The 13917-nt window shown below is 27.7% G+C and overlaps 1 protein-coding gene across 4 annotated transcripts in view; it reads right to left on the bottom strand.

Moving 5' to 3' along the window:
- Window positions 1-13917, bottom strand: part of LOC129971512 (maltase-glucoamylase-like) — a 124282-nt gene that overhangs the window by 58152 nt on the left and 52213 nt on the right. Inside the window, exon 1 of one of the 4 annotated variants that reach the window (XM_056085349.1) lies at window positions 13073-13187. The exons of 2 other annotated variants lie outside the window; for them this stretch is intronic. The gene's annotated coding sequence lies outside the window, so the exon portion shown is untranslated. Of the gene's footprint in view, window positions 1-6290; window positions 6453-13072; window positions 13188-13917 lie in introns of those variants that run through there. One more of the 4 variants, XM_056085358.1, reaches the window with a different exon arrangement.

Raw genomic sequence — 13917 nt, 5'->3', positions numbered from 1 at the left:
TAATATTGCCGTATTGAAAAGAGGCAGTCGACACTCCATGGCCGAATGGTCATAACACTGGTTTCTTATTTAAAAGATAGTGAGTTCGAATCCCGCTAGAGACAATGCGATTCACAGCCTGTGTAAATATTTAATTCCTTGATTTTATGTTTTCCTTTATTTCATGTTCCAGAAGATACTGAACCTTTCTTTAATTTACCAGATAAGTGTTCTGGACTTTTCTTACTGTCTATAGAAAAGTATTCTGGAACTTTCCTTGCCAGTATAAAAGCAGAAGATCAGTCAGTCACTGTGCTTTGAGTTCAGAGTTGAGTTAATAAATTGGTTTAGCTGTACTTCTTGTGTGTGTCATTGCATTCCACACTAAAGTACCTACGTCACAATATTTTATAAATACTTTGTTTAGTGTAATATTTTTCCTGAATTTGAAAGTTTATTTATTTCACAATTTTCAACAATACTTTTATTGCTGCAATGAAATTCAAATAGCTTTATTTCAATATTAATTGTATTATTTATTGATATTGAATATAACAAGTGAATTCGAAAATTATGTTTAGATCGATAAAATGAGTACACCGATTAAAATTTTAAAATATAGATTATTTTTAAATTTTGAACCAAATCTGTAAAGGGATTGACCGTCTGTCGTTCTGTTCTTCCATATGCATGTAATAGCAATAACTCATAAACGTAATGATGTAAACTAGTGGACAGTATATGATCTTGTGACTACAACTGTAATTCCATTTCAAATTTTGGCTTCAATCTGGAGAGAAAAAAGCCGTCCAATCGAACGATAAAATCAGTAAAGATGCTAGATTTACGCCAAAGATGTATATTTCGAGACTATTGTTCGCCAATGTCATACTTATTTGCGGCTGTACCTAAGATCCGCAAATTTATGCGGAGGCAATAGGATAAGATCTTTAAAAATATGAAGGTGAGAGTAGTGAAAACAGCTTATTCAGTAATATAATCGACGATAATAATTTTTCTCATTACGTTTTTTTTGCAACTGCTGCGCAAGCAAAGAATAATCAGCCCAACAGCTAAGCAGTAGGCAAATTTGACCAAAAATTCATGCAGAACTAAAATTATGGTGATAAAATGGCAGCAAAATATTAACTCATCTACCTTATTACGGGTTTCAAGATATATTTTCTTCAACCGATATTGATTCCAAATTATGGCGGTATTAATGCTTGCGAAAAAGTGAAAAATATTCCTATAAAAGTACAATGGTTGTATTGATGTGCACTTGTTAATTACAGTCATTTATGCATACATTACTTTTATTCTATAAATAAATTTCATATCCTTCAACTGATTCTTTTCGCTCTGAAAAAATGAAACTCTCTTTGAGGTTCAAATTAAAATATATAACATCTTAATACCAAACAGCGAGAATGTCCGTCCCATATATGCTATTTGTTTGTATGTCATTTATTTATATCTCAAATTTCAGTGGCCACAGCGAGGAAGTGACTCATGATGAATCTCAGCTTTGCACCCGGAAAGATTTGCCAGCGTTATCGTAAAATTCCAATGCCTTTAGTGGATCATAACAGCATTTCAATCTTGCGTCTAGAAAGATTTACCAAGATTATTATAAAATCCAATAATCATAGTGGATCATAACAGAATCTAGATTTCGTGTCCGGAAAGATCTTCCCTGTATACATATATGTTTAAGGTATGTTATGTCTGTCGGGAGTCGTATGTTTTCCTGTTGGTGTGAGAGAATTGAATCTTCCATTGATACGTAATATGATGAACTCAGGCACTGATCTCGTCTTCTGATTGCAGCTCGAAATAACAAGATCCGTTTCAGTATAACCTTCATTAATAGAATTAAACTATGCTGAGCTAATTTATTTCCCAAATGTGTGATTTTTGAGTTTAAACTCGTTGTCATATGAAAAAATCGAGTTCACATTTAGAAAAGTATTTCTTTATTTTTTGATTGATTATATCCAAAATTTAACATAATTTATAATTTTAGTATAAAAATATATATGAAAACTCATACTTCTACCTTGTTGCATCATTGAATTAACGTATTTATCTGTACTTGAATAAGTAAACTAACACTAAAAAAAAAACGCCTTCCATATTTAGTTCAGAATTTGGTATGGTTTTTTTTAATTCCCATGATAAAACTATATGACGAATTTCATCTATCTAGCTCATAGCATTTCGAAGTTCATATGCATATAAAAAGACGGATCTCGCCGAAGATGAAATACAGACTTTTGATTTTTGTCTGAAGAGCAGATACTGCATTTCATTATCTTACCAGTTCCATTCATTAATGGTATAAAAGTTTAATTAAAGTTCACAAAAAAAATTCCAAAAAGCGGTGTTTTCGGAATAATGATAATTTAAAATATGGAAATTTATCAAAATCTCTTGCTCGAATCTCTTGACAGTAGAAAGTATAAATAAAAAAATGAAATGGTGAAAAATATTTGGGATATAAAAACTAAATATAAGCAGAGCGTTGCTAAGAATATAAAAGAATGAGTTCAAATAAAAAAAATACTTTCTAGATTTACTGCGAATCAAAATGAGGAAAAAAAATTCTTTGAAACTGATTTGTTTGTGCTAAAAATAAAAGCTAAAAATATGGATACAAAACATCAATAAGAAGAAAAACAGAAATTGTCCTAAAAAAATTCAAGAATACGCTTGCTTTATCAGAGTTGTGAAAAATTCGATACTTTTATTCCACGCAAAGAAACTTACACAAAAAACTTACTTCTTCTGGTGGTTTATAAAAATTGATTCGTTTTGTGTGATTTCAATATTTGTTTGTTAACAAGATCACAACTTCGCATTTCACACTGCAACTCTCTCTATTTTTGAATACTGATGCTCGAACAGTTCTTATTTGGTAGAAATTTTTCTGCTTGAGATGTTTAAACCTCACTCTCATCAAATCGAACAGAAGGTAAAGCAATCGAATCAATTCGATATTACGAGATATATATATATATATACCAAATGCACCATACGAGTTTAATTTTAGAATTCGGCTAAATGCTCCTACATTAGCAAAACAAATATGACGTCGAAATTCCATTGTAGAACAAATCGTGATTTCAACACTTAGTAGTTAGATTATGCTTTTATATTTAACTTATTGTGTACATAAATATGACTCTTCCCTTTTTTAAGTGGTGCTATTTTCATCGGTAGTGCTATTTTCCAGCAAAGAAAGTGGGTAAGATCTATTCGAAAGGTATGGCAACAGCTATTAAAATTGAATGAGCGGCCATTGGTTAATATTTAAAAAAGATATTTTATTTTTTATCTCATGAAACATAATGAATTTTGTACCAAACAAACAACATTTGCAGGGAGTTATGTTACGTTAATTCATTGCAAAGGAAACTGTGTTGGAAATGCATCTATGGCTGTTAGACATACATGAACCTATGAAATACAACTTGCAAAGAGTGGTTTCGGAGGTTTAAAAAAATGATAATTTTAATTCAATGACCACCCAAAAAAACCCAAGATTAAGATTTGGAAACATAACTTCGTGAAACCATAAATACTGACCTATAGAAGATACAGTTCATTAATTTAAGCAAAACATTAAAGAAGAAATGTTCAGAATATGGAAAAAGACAAGACAAGATTATTTTTTGTACAATACGATAATGCTTTCTCATATTGTAAGACCAGTGAAAAAAAAATTTAGAATCATTTCAATAGAATCGTTCGTCATACTTACCAGATATTGCTCCTTTAGACTACTATTTGTTTCGTTCCATGTAAAATATTTCATATAAAGAGGTTCAGTTCATAAATAAATATAAAAAACCAGCTTCACAACTGGATTGTATCTCTAAATAACCAAACATTTATTCCTTGAGGAAATCGTTTATTTGCCCTGAAGGTGAAATAAATATTTTGAATAAACATATCTTTAATTTTTATAAGATTTTATCCTCCCTCCGATGACTCCGCCCTTTTTCTAACTTTTGAAAAGAACAGAATCATGTTTATGTACCCAATATTCATTCTTCTTCTTTCACATAAATTCAAATACAAAATCAGTCGCTGGAATAAACATGTCCTGTAAGAATTTAGAATGTTTAAGATACTATTTTTGATTTTTCCTTATCTTAATTAAAAGATTAAAATCAATATCTTATAAAAAATTTAAATTGTTGCTAAAATTATATTAATTGAAATATTATATCAAATCTCTGAATTTAGCAACAAACTATAAAAGATGTTAATTATTGTTAAAACAAATCGTAAAATAAAAATGAAAAATTGAAAAAAAAATCTCTATTTAACATTAAATTTTGATATTTATTTTAAAATTGTACAAGAAAAAAAAACTTTATTTAATTTTGAGCATGAAAATTATTTCCCTATGCGAAATCAAATGAACATCATTTTTAAAAATATGATTATTTCACTACTTTTAAACATTGTACAATTCCTAGTGACTGAAATATTAATTTACTTCACATTCTAAATATTTCGAAAGATTTATAATCAATTCATAATAATTCATATAATACATATCCATATTTAATTCCATTAAATTTTAATAATATGATTTTTTATTTACTAATTAATATTGACTAATTTTAATTATATATTCGTATTTAATTTCATTAGATTTTAATAATAGAGTTTTTATTTACTAATGAATATTGACAAATTTTAATTATATATCCATATTTAATTAATTAGTATTAGCCATATTTAATAATAAAGTTTTTATTTACTAATTAATATTGACTAAATTTAATTAGCTAATATTTACTGATTAATGTACTTCGTTCACGAAACGAAACTGAAAATTATAAATAAAATTTCATTTAATATGAAATTAACTTTTGGTACGCACTTAAATTATGAATGTCAAAAGTTAAAAGACAGTTAAAAGACAGAAAGTATCACTACTTGAAATAATAATAATCATAATAAACATCTAGTGGTAATAGCAGTCACTCAGAAATTTAAAGTATCTAAAGACATTTTATATCAATTCTCATTTCAATTTACATATGACAACATTTATAGTATCTAAAGACATTTTAAATCAATTCTCATTTCATTTTATCACACACCTTCATCAATCAAAAAACAATCTGGATTTGATTTAACAATAGTCTCCTTTTATTAGTGTTATTTAGTCCTTAAAAGAGACACTTTTCTATTTAAAATTGGAAACCAAAAGACAGTCATAAGAGAATAAACACTAGACCAAGAAAGTTTTAAAGATAAAGAAGATGTAAAAGCAAACAATAAGCAATTACTTTAAAAAAATCTTAATTATTTTGTCAGAATTGAAATTTCTCGATATTTCTGGATTCAAAGTTATCAAGTATTGAAAAAAAGAAAGATTATTAAGTATTTATTTGACATTTGGTTAAATAAACTTAATAATAAAATTTATATTTATGAAGAGATATTTTCATTGAAATATTTTTATATTGTGCCATAACGCATTTAATAGAACAAGAAATTTCTGCTCAAAGAATCAATATAACTTCAAGAAAATAAAACAATAAATTCATATTTTTTACGTATCTACCAGGATACTTCTATTTGTACATATAAGTCTTTTTGTTTAAAATTTCTTTCTGAAATGTATTACCAAGGTAAAAAAAATAAAGATACTGCAAATATGATAGTTGTTCTTGCTCGAATTTTCCAAATCTATGAAAAGAAATTCTAAAAGGAAAAGAAGACTTTACTTCTCAAATATCATTTTCGTGAGCTTTAGACAACAAAGATTTGTTTTATTCAATTGTTTGGTTATTTCTTGCGTTTTACAGAATAAAAATACTTTCTGTTCAATCTGTTATAATAAATATTTTTCTAGTCTATTGTTAACATAAAGAAATATCACGAAAAATTTCATATAATAAACCATCAGAAAAACATTTCAGTAAAAGAATTTTATTTTAACAAACTAAATATATCAATTTTTCTTGCCAATTTATTAACTACTCTATCATGAGTTTCGTATAAAATGGTATTTAAGAAAATCTCAGTAACAGTAATAAGAATTGATAAAAAATATGTATCGTAAAATTTTTCCACTTAATTAAAAAAAAAGGTTCTAATTCATGGATTTTTTTATCACAAAATATTCAAAAGGTATAATAGTACTATTTTATTAATTTATATTCATATTTACATCACTGCAAAGAAACTTTCCACAGTCCCATATTTTATTCTCAGCAACAAGTGGTTTAAAGCCAGAAAACCAAATCCATCTTACAAAATTCCAGAAAACGTTTAACTCAACTTACCAACACCATCAATAAAAATGAAAAACCAGCGGGGATCTCTCACAGTTGGCCAGAAATCGTCACCATCGCCGACCAGCTGTCCAAGTAATCCAAAAAGGGAGAGAGCGATGCAATAAATCGGGAGTGTTCGTCCACGGGGATGGAGTAAAGAAGTGAACTGAAGCGCACCCGAGGAGCATCTGCGGCCGATTCTTCGGCTGCGCCTCTTAGGAGGAGCAGTTTCCGCAAGTGGACCGGAACAGCCTTATTAACGGTTATGGAACAATCGAACCTCGGGAGAGATTGGTCTCAAAAAAATCGTGCGGAACGGGGTTGAGGAGGATGTGGGCTGTAAAGAGATGGGGTCCACGTCCTCGGATTGTCCATTGGGATGGCTTAGATCCCTTGACCGAGTTGAGGAAAAATTGTGAGAAATTTAGTAGGAATATGTGGTGTGAAATCTACCGAAACGTAACATTTTAAGGAAAAGAAGTGATTCTTAAGTCTCAGTTCATATACACGGCAAAATTCCCGCAATGGAAACAGTTTCATACCGTATATTAACAAAAAAAAGTTTTTTTTTTTCATGAATTTTTTTTAATTAAACCATAACTGCGGTTCAATATTTAAACAAAAATTAAAGTATTTATATCATAATGTTAGATGAGAAAAAATTAAATATTAAAAATTAGCACTCGGAAACAATAATAAAAAGATAATTTTTGGTAAAGTAATATTTATACTACAGAAATTTCTTTTTGCCATCTGTAATTTTATTTTTAATTAAAAGAGAATAAAATTTCAAGAAAAAGTTTTTAAATATGGCAGCTCTTGCCACATATTTTAAAAACCAAACGATTTTTGTTTAAAATAGTCGCAAGCCAATTTCTTTCCCAAACGTTATTACTGATTTTTAAAGAATGATATAATATTTAATAAAAATTGATAGCAATAATTTGGAGGGAAAAAAAATAAAATTATTTAATTTATATGTAATATTTTCAGTCGGTAAGAATGATGAAATTTATTTTAAAAATATAATATAATGTATTAAAATAATTTTTACATACATTTAAACATTAATTTTAAACGATAATGAAATAACTATTGAATGAATTGCCTCGATATTTTTATAGCATTTGCGAACAAAATGCAAAGAAATTCAAAGAATAGTTTCGATTTCTATTGGGTACAAAACTTTTTACGAGTTAATTTTTATTTATATAAATAGATAGTGATAAGGTTTTCAAATCCAACTCTCAGTTAATCAGTAACATCATAAAAAAGCACTGTTTATTTAGTTTTAAAAACATGATTTATTCTATGAAGTAAAATTCTCTCTTTCTTGATTTGTTATATATGGCGTCGGTCTTTTGGTCATTTGCCAGGATATTGGGCTAGATAAGTCCAAGAAAAAGATCAGCACATATAAATTCTTGGAAGTATTTAAGGGGACGCTATTATTATTCATAAAGGAAAGATTATTTTTTTAAAAATTTAAACTGAATATCATTTAATTCTGTGCATGCATCTTTTATCAGTATAATAATAAAAATTTTCATAATCCATTTTTCTTCCACTCATTAGAGACAATAATTGCATGGAGATGAGGTTTTTACTTTGGGATAAGAAATTCCAGTTTCAAAATCAAATTCTACCCAAGAACTGATGTATAAGTGGGCTAAATGCCTGCTAAATACTTTGGGGGCAAATATCCATCCGTTGGTGTGGCGCGGAAACCTGGAGAAGAGGGTACTGGCATAACATGCGATTATTGTCCAACTTTATGAGATCTACTCCAAAATAAACCTAATACTGCTTTGAAATGAGATATACATGAACTTAAACTAAATTTTGTGCTCATTTTAATTGTCGACTCATTTTTTGATACAGATAGCGCCAAGATTTTACCTTCTAGGGAGTTCAAATATTATTTTTTGAGGAAATTTTTTCTCCTCATGTTCGTATACAGTATGAACATGAAAACTGACTTTATTCCGTTTATTAGTTTCAACTGTAGTTGCTTCCAAACAAGGAAGATTAGTTTATGGTCACATTGCAATATACCAAGAAGCATAACTTTATATCTTAATATACTTGAAATAAATCTAGATATTTAATTAAATTTACGTTTACCATTATTTTCTTACTTTAGTTCTTTTTGTCGTTGGCAAACAATTTTCGTAAACTATTTTTCTAGTCATAGATTTTATATTTCTGTATATACTTGATTATGGAACAACAAATCAGTGTAAACAGAGAAAATGTCAGGATATCCCAGATTTATTCTTTCATCTGCAAATAATTATCCTAGGCAAAAAATTATAGGTCAACTTTAAATTTAAAAGGATTAGTGACGATATACTTAAATGAAATTTAAAATAAGTTAGAATCAAAGACGGATAGCAGTCTAAGGCAAATGACATTTAAAATAGATATTAATAATTATTTATGAAAATTTCTACTAATATATACAATGCAACATAATTATTCTCAAAATAGTTTAGTAACTGATGATTCAATTATGATTTTACTCTTGAAAATGCACTGATGAAAAGGTTCTAAATGATTCATTAAAAAATTTAAATGTACTAATTTATTTCTAATCATAATATTCTTGAAAATAATTACTTTTTAAATAAAAACTTAAAAATCAAGATTTAGCTTTGAGTAGCTTTAAATTATATAAGTTATTTATGATAATTCTTATTTCGAGCCATTCATTTGTTAATTGTTTCTTTTTTGAAACTCTAAAATGTTGATAGAAAAATAATAGCCTTGATTATTAATTTTTTTTGCATGATACTAATAATGTCATTTGCAAAATTTAATATAAATCGTTTTGTTATAAGTTGCATTAAAAAAGAAAAAAAAATTTTTTTTGATGAATATGAGCAATTTTTTAAATCTTTTTTTCTCAAATTAAAAATTTATTGGCGTATCCTTTCCTGAACTTGCATAGATATATAAAACGATACAAAGCGTTTTCTGCTTACCTTCGCTGTATAATAATGACAATCCCGTTATATTTAGGATCTTTTCTTCTAGTCAAATTATGCTCAAAATTTGAGATGCATTTACAGTTTTAGAGCCGAAACCACACACTAAATCCTACCTTCTATAAATCACACACTACCTGGTTTTTAATTATTTTGAATTTAATTTGCATAGTCAGAAAACCAAGCAAATATCTTAGCCATCAATGATTTCGTACAAAATTTCATATAAATCTATGAATCTTAATATAAAAGCTTCAACGAAACTTCATTCATTCATTTCTTTCATTGCAATTTCCAGCCATTATGTTCACATGCATAGAAAAACAAACAGGCGGTCTCAGATTTGACGGATTAAATCTAAAATGAGATACAAATTTTAGATTCTTATAATAAAACTATATATACCAAATTTCATTTATGTAGCTCGTTCCACTATACCGATAGGAAGATTTTTCTCTGAAAAAGAAGAGAAATAATCTGCAACTATAGTAGATCTATTTCATAAAGGGGAATCTGTATGGAATTTCGGATCCAGTACTTATCTATTATTTTAGTGTAAATACCACATACTGAAATTCGCTCCATTTTTGATTTGCCATTTTCATAAACAGACAGAAAGGCAAATCAATACATACATACAATTAATTCCATTCCCCTCCCCCATCCCCGTTTTTTTTTAGTCGAGCGAGGTCTAAAATGTGAAGATCCAACATATTTTTGAATATATCGAATTTTCTGACGATTTAAAAGTTTTCTTTTTATATGTTTCATACACAAGAAAATAAAAATGAAAAAAATATCCTTATCAGATTTGTTTATTTTATAATCATTTAGCTGCCTCTGGTGAGCAACTAGTTCGCCGGGGTTATTGATTGTGTTTAATTTTGATTGAACCGATTTATAATTAGGGTGTTCAGGATTGCTCAACTAAGTGTCTTTAAAGATTAAACAATGACAGAGATTAAAGTCATGTCATTTTAATAGAATTGCCTAGTTTGTTTAATGTATACGGGATTTTTTTAATAGTGTTAAATCCCGTGATATCATAAAATTATAAAAACGCAAATGTCTGAATAATTTTTTTTCAAACTACCCCGTTGTCTTGTGTGGTACTGTAGCTACATTTGAGGATTCTTCACGGAAACTATTCAGAAGTTTCCTCTGCATCATTAACAGAATCTTTTTTCTTTAGCAATAAATATTGGATGAAAATCAAGCTATCAAATCTGTACTAATAATAAAAATGAATGTGTGTGTCTATTGGTTCTCTACAGACCAGATTGTTTGACTTATAGCTATCAATCTGGCATATGCATACACTTTAGAGAGTAGAGCACCTCGGAACGATTTTTTTGAAATTTTAATTAGAATTTCAATTAATTAAAAATTAAGTTAAATAAGTCCAGAAAATATTATATCACAAAAATTAATTTCACATCGTTTCAAAATTTAATAATTTTTGTATTTTTTTTCAACAATTGTTGAATTGAAATTTAACTTGTTTTTATTGTTCTTTCAAATTTTTTAATCGTGTGATTTTTTTTTCATTTTTGAAAGCTAAAAAAGAAGGATTCCGTTTAAGATCTGCGCTTCTAACGAGATGAATAAAAAAAATAATGAAGTTAAAAACCAAGAAATTTTGACGATTAATAAATATGCCTTTAATAGCACTATGATATCATGGTACTAATTTCTATTAGGAATGTTCATGTACAGAATAATTAACAGAGCATATGGACGACAATAAATTAATACGACTTTAATGTCTGACAATTTAATGGAATCTTGGATATGGAGTTATGTATAAACAATTTAAATGGATTTACATATAATCAATATCTCCGCTAGCCACTAATTAGCATTTGATAAAAAAATGAAACCAATTTTCATTATTTTGAAAACTAAAGATTTTATTATTGAATTTCACTGCAACATTGATATCTTTGTTGAAAAATACGCATAGAAAATATATTTAAAAATGTGCCGAATTTCAGCAGTAACCTGCAAGACAACTAAATGGTATTAAACAATATTGTTTGGAATTTTAAGATAGTGTAAAAATCAAATTTTGTCTATAATATCTTCACATGTTATAATGGGAAAATATAAAACTTTTGCTTAGTTTTTAATTAATTAAAAACTTTTAAAATCACTTTAATGTGCAGGAAATGTATACCTGGACCAAATTTGGTAGCTCTAAGTTAAATAGTAACTATTAAACACACACACACACACACACACACACACACACACACACACACACACACACACACACACACACACACACACACACACACACACACACACACACACACACACACACACACACACACACACACACACACACACACACACACACACACACACACACACACACACACACACACTTCTTTTTATAAGATTTTACAATGATTTATTTTCTTTCAAGTATATTGCCTGAAAAACTAAAGATGGGTTGACAGAAAATGCTTTTTAAAAAAAAGCAATGAATTCACGCCTTTGAATTCCGGCTTTAAAAATAATAAGTTTTTCCGCTTTAAAAAACGTTTAAAAAAATTTAGTGTTCAGTTACACAGTGTAAGCTTACATGAAACCCAAATAGTTTCAAATTTAAAAAAGTCAAGATAGTAACATATTGGCTTAAAAGGCAGTCTCACCACTTCAGACCTTTCAAGAGGGATTAAATCTTCCATGAAAAGGCTCAAAAGAATTTAAAATAACTTTCGAAATAGGCTATACTGTTGGCTAAGAATATTTTACGGAAAATTTGCATTGCATTCCGCAGAGCTGGGAACGTTAAAGGGATTTTGCGATAAAACTCTTTTCTGAAGGGAAAACAGTATCAGTTGCTGTCAAGTTGAAAACAATGAAATTTTATCTTTACAGTAGGTTAAAATATTCATTTGAAAGAAGAAGTTTTAGAGATGAAGATTTTGGAATTCATTTCGATTTTTTGAACATGAAATAATAATAGTTATTTGGATATTAGTAATGTATATGTTTGCATTATTTACTTATAATTGTAAATTCTATTCCAAAATTGAGTTTTAGAATTCCTTTCGATTTTTTAAACATGAAATAATAATATTTAATAGGGTATTAGTAATGATCTTGTTTGTATTATTTATTTATAATTCATTTTCTTAACAAATTCTATTCCAAAATTGGTTTTTAGTATTCGTTTCGATTTTTAAACATGAAATAATAATATTTATTAGGATATTAGTAGTGATCATGTTTGTATTATTTACTTATAATTCATTTACTTAATAAATTCTATTCCAAAATAGGTTTTTTTAGAATTCGTTCCGATTTTTTTAAACAAGAAATAATAATAGTTATTTCGATATTAGTAAAATTCCATAAGTGATAAAAAAATTAAGATAATAATATTAACAATTTATCAAAACTTTACTGGTAAGGTTCTTATCTGTTTCATTCTGTTCTTTTAATTATTAGGATATTTATAAAAATTGAATTTTTGCTTTAATAATGTTGTGTATAAAATGAATGCTCCGTAGTTTGGAGTCACACCATATAAATAAAAACAAATACATATTCATGAAATTAAATAAAAAATACCAACCCATAATAAAAAATAAACACATTAAAAATTTTGAAATTAAATTGAAATCATCTAGTTAAAAAAAAGAACCTGATAATGTGCATTGCTAAGACCGAAAAGTACGCAAATCCGTCACTGGAATCGACAAACATATTTACACATTAATTAAAATTGTGTAAAAATACAAGTTTTTTTATAACGATATTTCTCCAAACATGAAAATGCCAAAGAAGTCTTACTGCATTTAGAAAAATCTTGCTTGGAACTTGAATTGCAACCTGTTGACCGTCTAGGTGTGACCGAATACATGGTAGTTAATCGAAAGACATGTGTTCTGTTACACATCAATTTGTTTGGGAGTCTGTGAGGCATGACGAAGCACTCACTACTTTTTATCAGTTGACTGTTTATATATACGCGATGAAGATAAGATCAATGGCCCCTAGGAAATAAAAAAAAACAATCCCAATTTTTTATGGATGTTTCTGTTTTCCGTCATTCGTTTTGTAAAAAGATTTTTTTTTATTTTCATTCCAATGGCATTCAGAAAAAAAAGTAAAATATAGAAAGGAAATAATAATGTTTATTTTTGAGTACGATTATCATACATGAAGTGTAAAAATATAATTTTATTTGCCTTTATTTGATAAAAGAACTTCATGGAATTTAAACTTCTGTTTTAAAAATACCGTTGCATGACAACATTTTAATGTTAATTCGTCTGTTTTAATTTTAATTTTACATTTTACTTTTAATTATATGGAAACGATATCATGAACATGAAAAATATACATTTCAAACTGACATAACGCTAGTAGGTATAAATAGACCGAATGAAAAACTGAAAAATATGGATGCAAAATATATTTAACAGTATTTTTAAAAAATTATCAAAATAAAAGAAAAAAATGCTTGGAATTAAACTTGATGTTTACACCCAAGAAACTGCATCATTTATTTAGTGTCGCGCTTTAACTTTTTTTTTTCTTATTTATAATCCGAAAAGAAGTTTCTATTCTCTAGCTGGCAATGTTTCAGGTCCCGATTCAACTCACGTAAATATCAAAAATAAATCGTTTAAAAC

This window comes from Argiope bruennichi, chromosome 1 (assembly GCF_947563725.1).
Source record: "Argiope bruennichi chromosome 1, qqArgBrue1.1, whole genome shotgun sequence".
In the NCBI taxonomy this organism is placed as follows: Eukaryota; Metazoa; Arthropoda; class Arachnida; order Araneae; family Araneidae; genus Argiope; species Argiope bruennichi.
This window is presented reverse-complemented; position numbering and strand designations above follow the sequence as displayed.